Below are 8,196 nucleotides of genomic sequence, written 5' to 3' on the forward strand. Positions count from 1 at the left end.
CACGACAGAGGCAAAACATGCCCCACACACAGGGTCGTCAACGAGTCCACCTCAAACCGCTCCAAGGACAAAGGCGAAGCAGGACTCGAACATATATCCCGAAGCTCGGGCATAAGCTGCGGCACCGGAACCGCAAGCACGGCGATGGACTCGCTCACAGCGGTAGGCACACGGACGAAGCAAACATCAACGATGAATTGTCCCGAAGACGAGGGGAGTAACAACCATAGGGCTCTGCTCCTCCGTCCTCCGTGGAGCCAACAAGGGGTGGTGGCGTCTGTGTGGCCAGAAACGTAGCCGGCACAAAGGAGAGCCTGCTCAAAGCAGCCTCCGCCTGCTCTAGAAAGCTCTCGATTCGTGTCTGCCAGCCTTGAAGCAACTCAGTCTGATCAGCCAGAGCGGTCTGAATCACCGCAATGGATGAGGATGCCGGGCTAGCGGATGCAGAAACCATAGATGCCCAAGATCCACGACGAAGCGCAATGTAGGGAAGTGTGGATTTTAATTGGGCCTCTTTTGGAGCATGAGGTTGACAATGATGGGTGCCGAGGCAAGAGACAGGCGGGGCGGCAAGACGTGCCAGCGAGCTGGGAGGACGCCATAGGTTGCAGCAGTCACGAGCACGATGACCGTTCTCCAAGCAACCAGAGCATCGGAAGGGATCTCTGCAAACCGCCGCACGGTGTCCAGGGACGAGGCATCTGCAGCATCGACCATGGAGCCAGGCGGGGATAGGCCGGTGAGCCAGAGTTGAGGCCGGCGACGCCGAACGACACCGGCTCCCCATCTTCACCCATCCCTGGTCCGAAGACGCCTCAGGAGCAGCAGCCGGATCGCTCACCCCACTGGAGCACCTGGCAGCCAACAGCCGTCAGCGGGGCGAGCTCGTTGTCATCGTCAATGCTACGGACGTCGTCGACAAGGGGAGCCCACGACACAGCCAATGGCGGCTGCGGGGTCCGTACAACGGCGTCGGGGGCTGCACCTGAATCAGGGCCAACAAAGGGAGCTCTACCAAGACCATTGTCTTCAGCAGCAGCGACAGGCGGCGTCGTAGGCGTGGAGTCGCCAGGCTCAGATCGGAGCTGGCCCGCGTCTTGGTTGTGGAGGGCCGCAGCGGTTGCAGGCGTCCCCGCACGGCCGGGTCGGACTTGCGGAAGGCAAGCAAAGTCGCAGCGGCGCGGTCCACAGGCCGTTTTTCGAATCCTCAACAAGTGCATAATCGCATTGCTTGCCTTAAGCCTTCACCAACCAAAGCCCCTGACGATATGCACCTCTGTTGCTCTGTTATTGTTTGGCAGACTCAAATCCAGAGAAACGGTCGTATAAGAAGGTGCAAAGTAGTACATCCACGTGTCAGTAGCCCAACTGCACCCTGAGTTTGTCACGAGAGCCTTGTCCGCGAAATAGTCAGACAATAATAATCCAAGAGTAGTCTATAATCGATCATACAAAAGCAAAACGTGTAAACTGTTTCCAAACTTAACCAGGAGGCCATTTCATCTGCCTTCCGCCAAGCACATGCACATACAGTGCCTATTCCGAAAAGTGTCAATGGAGGACCAGCTCCACGGAGCTTGGTATTTAAATACCCTTTTATACAGATATGTATACAACGTATGTGTAAAAAATTATAATATCATACTTTCACACGTGGCGCAAAAAAGGGCAAATATATATTTCTATATGGGACGAATTTTTCTGTTGTTGGGCTAGAATTTTGTTTTTTGGTGCAGCCTACAAATCTCAATATTTTCAAACGAAAATTCACACATTCATACTGAACGCATATAAGTTTCCATGGGAAATTGTTCAACTTTTTGAAACTTTTAAATATGTTTTGTAAGTTTTTAAAAAAAATTGATCAAGCGGCACAAGCACACATCAGGGGGTAGCTGCCACCCACGGTGATCTCGCCTCACACAACCGGAAGGGGGGCGGGGGCGGGGGTTGCGACTCACAGTATGAGCATTGAGCAGACCGCGAGAGGTCCAGCAGCCAGCTAGGAGCAGCATCCCAACTAGCAGCGGTCCGATGGCAGTATGGGCAACAAGAAATCGAGCATTGCATCTCTGGTTAATTGCGAGTCTGCCACCATAGGTAATCTCATCTTTTTTTCCCCTGAATTTTGAGTTTACTATTATATGCAGGCCAAAGACCTTGCAGCAAAGCAATTGAGCAACAACGAAAAACTCAAAACTCAATTAACACAAGGGTATTGTGTTATGGCACGCGGTATGCTACTCTAGCGCCAAATAAATTTTCCTACCCCGCAATCAAGATCATACTGCTGGGTATATATCATGTGATCAGGTTTTACCACTAGGTCCATCACACGATATATGGGTGTGCGAAGTGGCGACGACAGTCGTGGTGGGAGAAAAATGATCAACCCTCAAAGGTGCACCCCGCTCCCCTTTATATAGACCTCCATGGTGGGCTCAACACTTGAGACCCACTAGGAGTCTACGTCCAATTTGCACTCGGATCCAATCTGAATTGGTTGTAGCCCCTTAAATGTGACCCTATAAGTTCACATACACATAGACATGATCTGATTCGATAGTTGTTAGCGGCTCCTAGCAGAACATGTCAACTCACATGTGTGCATAAAGTCATTCGACGAACCTCGACAATGTGTTATATGGAACATTCCTTTTGCCTCATGATAGATGTTGTCGAGCGCAAGGTGAGTACTTGTCACCCCTGTGGCATCTCTTCTCGAAACCATGATACATATTGTTGAACTGGGCTAACTCTTAAGCCAAGTCACACGGCCATGCTTTCTAAATATGATCACTCGAGAGGGCCCAGAAACGTGTTTCCAATAGGAGGGGCAAATCTCAACTTGGTCAGCCATGCCTCACAGCATGTCTCATGGCTCACCTGGAAGCTACCTTATGACTACCCAATTACAAAGTATCGTTTGATAGACCCTAGGTGATTCAATCCTCATCCCGAGAACATGCGCGGACATCAGGTCCAGGACATAACATATACATCGTACTTCAGAATAACAAATGACAATATCTCGCAAGTGGGTTTGTCCCACTCGGTGATCTCCATCTCAAGTCCATACAATTGGTTTAGCCTCATATAAGTCATATATGAGAAGTTCACAAGCATCATACAAGTCATATAAGAGATGTTTGTAAACAACATAAGAAGTTCTTCGCTGGCACTAGGCATGAGTGCATAAGATCAACCTTGTAGACATGGCCTCTACTGTTGTGGAGGAGAAGGAGGATGGCCAAAAAACACACCACATGTTCAGTAAGTTTCCGTGGTTATTTTACTTAGCATTGCAGCAAAGAATATTATCGGTATTGTTTTTGGTTGTAATGTGAAAGAAGTAACCTCAAGTTGTGCTTGTAATTTCTCATGCAGCCCTTTCTTGCCGCAGCTCTACCGCCCATGATGTCTCACATTCCTCCCTTGCGACATCGGTGCCCTGCCTTTGCCTCTTTTCATCCTACAACAGGGCCTATAATATGTCATCACAATATAGAATGAAGGTTGCAATGTAAGAATGTAAAGACATGGGAGGGTGAATCAAAGGAACATACCTGGAGCTATTCAATCGCAGATACAGTAGTCGTCGGGTGACTTCGTATAGAAGCACTTGAGCTTGTCTTCTACGCCTGGAGATCAGAAAGATTTGGATGCGAGGATGCCGAGATTGATCCGACAAAAAGGTAGTGCGGCCAATCTTATTCCCTCTTCCTGCCTCCACGACCAGTACTGGATCAACGTGCTCCTGCACATGATCTCTTGTGGCCTCGTGGATCTTGATGGCAATATATTTAACGCATTCTAGGGGTCATTTGTAGCATATTGTCTCCTTATATCATGTCTCATTGAACGAAAGATATATCATTATGCATGATTTTCGATTTTCGCTCTTTGCACTATGAGCATTGCATAGGTTGTAACTGTATTCAGTCTTAGTTAGTTTCCTTTGTTCTGTCATGTCTATAGGTGTTTTGGACCAACATAGGACCAAGCACGATGAAAAGGTCAAAGATGGGTTCAATACGGAGAACTTCTGGCACCAGACTTAGCCATTTGGAATGACAGAAATGTCATTTTTCCATAGTTCTCCAAATCAAGATCTAATACAATAGGTGCAACGGTTTCATTCATATGATCCCATCGAGCCCAAGTACGCCGAAATCAAAGTTCGTATGAAGAAATGATGACCAATATACCAGAGGAGTCCAAAGTGTTCCACGACACATGGTACGATTGCACTTGGTCGTACCATTGCTCGTACCACTGCCATACATGCCTGAAAGTTGCCAGAATAGATAGGATTCTTCACCAATTTTTGTCCCTGTTTGTTCCTACGTGATTCTTGGCTTATAAGGAAGTGTTTGAGAGAGGATTTCTCTCATCTAAAGATCCTGGATCAAATGACAAAAGCTACATCTACGGAGGAGGCTTTGGAAGAGTCCTTATATATACACCTTCAACCCTAGTCGATGCCGTCATCGGTGATCCGTCGCGCACACATCCATCTCCATCTCTATTGCTGCTCCAAGACCACCTCCATAGAGATAAGAGCTGAGACAAGACAAGGAATAGGAGGCGCCGCCACCGTCATCACCACCGCTATGTTCCTCGCCTCCATCGGATTCAAGCCGACTTGTAACACGGATCTCCCCTTTATGTTATTCTCCATACGTTTGAGTAGTTTTACTAGTTCTTAAGGATTTGGATGAACCCTTGCATGATTGGCACTTGATGTTTAATAAGCATATGATCATTCTCTTTAGGCTGGCCATAGTGGGGGTAACATAACTGTAACATGCACTTGGGACTAGTAAATATGCTTATGTGGCACACAATTAAAAAAGAGAGAGGGGCTTAGAGTAACATAGGTAGATACCGTATCATGTTAAATGCTATGCTACTTTGTGTCATCCATGGCAATAAATATGACCACCTATGATACTACTTTATGATACTATGCACTATGAAGGTAGTATCATACACTAGTATCATATGCATGATATTAGTATATGATACTCCCGACTATGACTAGCCTTATATGCGTTGCTTTGATTTCCTCATGATGTTGTGAAGAGCACTCATTGAACACTAGCCCCTTGTGGACTTGAGGGAATTACTATTGGCGTGAAAGGCCATTGCGGAGGTCAGGAGTGACAATGCTTATTTCCCTTCTTCCCGGATCATCTTAATAGAGAGTAACGGACAACCATAAAGCTTTATTTTGTGTTCAGGAAAACTCTTAATCACTGTTGTGGTAACCAGAGTGGGGACACACGGTGATGGCACGTGTGATACATGATTGTCGCGGATTTGCATGTATCTTTATTTGGCTCCGCCCACGCGTAACCATATTGAGTGGATTAATGATACGAACATAAAGCTATATTTTCACATGTGTTGTCAGGATCGTACTTGTTGTGATGACTCTGGATCCCTTGAGAATGTTTACTACTCAAATATCGTTCCACTTAGTTTATTTCCCTTTAATTTTTCGTCATTTATCTTTTCGTTTGTACTTTAGTAAACCGCCTTTTTATTCGTCCTCCTAGCAACAACCTAAATGGACTACTTTCAAACTCCAGTTTGAGTGTGTACAAAACAGCGTCCGTGACGACGCAATTGCAAGGTTAGTACTGCCTTTCTTTTCACTCCTTGTGAGTTCGACACTCTATTTACTATGAAGTGATACAACACCCTATGTTCTTGCAGGACATCAACTCTCCATGTACACCTTACAATCCATCTTCTTCTTGGCACTGTTGCTGCAATACTCATGTCCCTTCTTCTAACCCCTATGGGCATGTTTCCATGCCTGCATCTTGCTGACCTGGCCACCAAGTTGTTGGTTGTCCTGCAGAAGAAATGATGATGGTTAATAAACATAGTTGAAGAGAAAAACTTGACAATGGCCTACGAGCTGGTACTATTCGGAAAAACCTATTTGACGCTCTCTGCGTCAAAGTGTCGACCAGACGTACAAGGGCGCGCTTGATTGGGCCGACCCATCTACATCTATGGCAGTTCCGGTTTTGGGAACGTTCCCGAAGATTCCTAGCCGGTTTTCTCGGTTTTGGGATCCTTCCAGAAGAATCCTAAACCGGTTTCTTTTCCTTTTTTCTGTTTCTTGTTCTTTTTTTTCTGTGTCTTTTTTTTCCTCTTTCTTATTCTTTTTTTATTTTTCCTGTTTCCATTTTATTTTCTTCTTTTTTGTTTCTTTTAGTTGTACAATTTCAATGGAAGGCTGACCGGCGGCAGCCTTGTCATTGATTCCCCGCGGGAAACCGATGCGTTGTGAGGATGACGAGGTGAGTGTCGCTGACTCGGCCGGCCCGCAGTGCGTTCGCGCCAAAATCGCTCGCCCCGGCACCCCCGAGCGCCCCCAGCGTGCCGGGTTCGGCCTGGGTACGCCGGCAACAATTTCGGCCCAAGGCGGCGAAAAACAGGCTCTTGGGGGACGCGACTGGGCCGATTTTTGGGTGTCGGGGCGGAAATATCGCCTGGGGAGGGCCTGTTGGGGACGCGGCTGGAGATGCTCTAAGTAGCAGTGACGCCAACCACGTGAGCTAGCTGCTGACTGTACTCAAATTGCAGCGCCCGGGTTAAAGTAGTTTAGCGACAGGTCTGTTTATTTTTCTTAATATTTTCAAAAATTCTTGGAAACAAGTGTTGACGATTTTCCTTAAAATATTTTAATAAGTTTTAAAAATCATGAATACATATCGAAAATTCAAACAAAATTTTGAAACCTGAACAAAATTTGAATTTCAAACGTTTATTTTAAGATTGCCGTGGGTGGTCCTCACTTCTAGCTCGATGAGATTAGTTTTTTCTATGTTTTATATGAACATTCCCTTGCGCGGGTGTGGCTCGGGCAGTGTCGTGGATGAACTCATCGCCTTTGTATCGACCATGTTCGGATACATGGTGATCAGGTGGTGAACGGCCGACGTGGATTCGGGTGTCATGTCAAAATAGAAGGAAGATCCATATGCATGTATGTGTGTGAGATAGAAGAGGGGTCTTGAGACATCACAGTAGCAGGACATGCGACATTTCTTTTCTCCCGTTGCAACGCACGGGCATTTTTGCTAGTTGTACTGAATGAAAAATACTCCTGCCGCAAAGCACACTTCATGCTGGGTAAACGTTTCTTCGCGACTCTCTCCATGTTCAGATAATAGAAGTAGTGGGAATCAACTATGCAAGTATATAAGATGCCACATCAGCACAACAATTACATTATCAGTTTTAGGCAATTACCGAATCGGGTGCGTTTGGTTGCAAGGGTGGACACGAATGGGTTGGGATCGTCCAAAAAATAGACATGTTTGATTATATAGCACTTGAATGGTTCGAGTCAAAAAAAGAGAATATGCCTCAAAGATGCTGAACCGTTCCACCCAACAAAATCGGTCGAATCAAATGGCCACCCTTTGCATGCATGACCATGTGAGCATGACCGGTGGTCCCATCCTAAATAATTAGCTCATCTCTTATATTCAGCCAAACACATGAATTGAATGGTCCAATGCAATCCCATGATAATTGGACGATCCCAACCTATTCATACCACACCTTCAACCAAACGCATTCAGAGCATGTGTTTTGTGCCATTTACTATTTATCTATGAGCATCAGTTTTTGTAAATGCTAATAGAAGCTATTACAATAAACTAAGAGCATCAAATAAAACTCAACACACATTCAGTACAGCATGCAATCACAAGTAGGAGACCAAAAGATAAATTTACCTCACTGTCAACATTCTCACGGCGCATGCATTGAGATGGTCCATTATCAGTTATCCCTCTAGGAAGTTTTCTCCGATTGACATGGGCAACAAATAATAATTGAACTAATGTATGGATCTTAAGAATAAAATTCATAAATATGCGAACATAGTGGTGCTGCATTTGGCTGAAGGATACATGGACTTTGACTTTAAGAAATGGTTAATTCAAAGTCGTTCACTTTTATATCGAGACAGAAAAACTCAATAGAAAGCAAAAAAAAACCATCCAATTTTCCTATGTTCTATTCCTTTGAATCAAATGGATGAATAGTGTCATCATATTAGGACCTAGTACTATGATTTTCCTCTACTGTTCTGCTGAATAAAAAAGGCCCTATATAGTACAAACTAGCACAGAAGATGAACAAAATGACCTTATCATTTTTAGTGTC

This window comes from Triticum aestivum, chromosome 7B (genome assembly GCF_018294505.1).
Source record: "Triticum aestivum cultivar Chinese Spring chromosome 7B, IWGSC CS RefSeq v2.1, whole genome shotgun sequence".
NCBI classification, from domain to species: Eukaryota; Viridiplantae; Streptophyta; class Magnoliopsida; order Poales; family Poaceae; genus Triticum; species Triticum aestivum.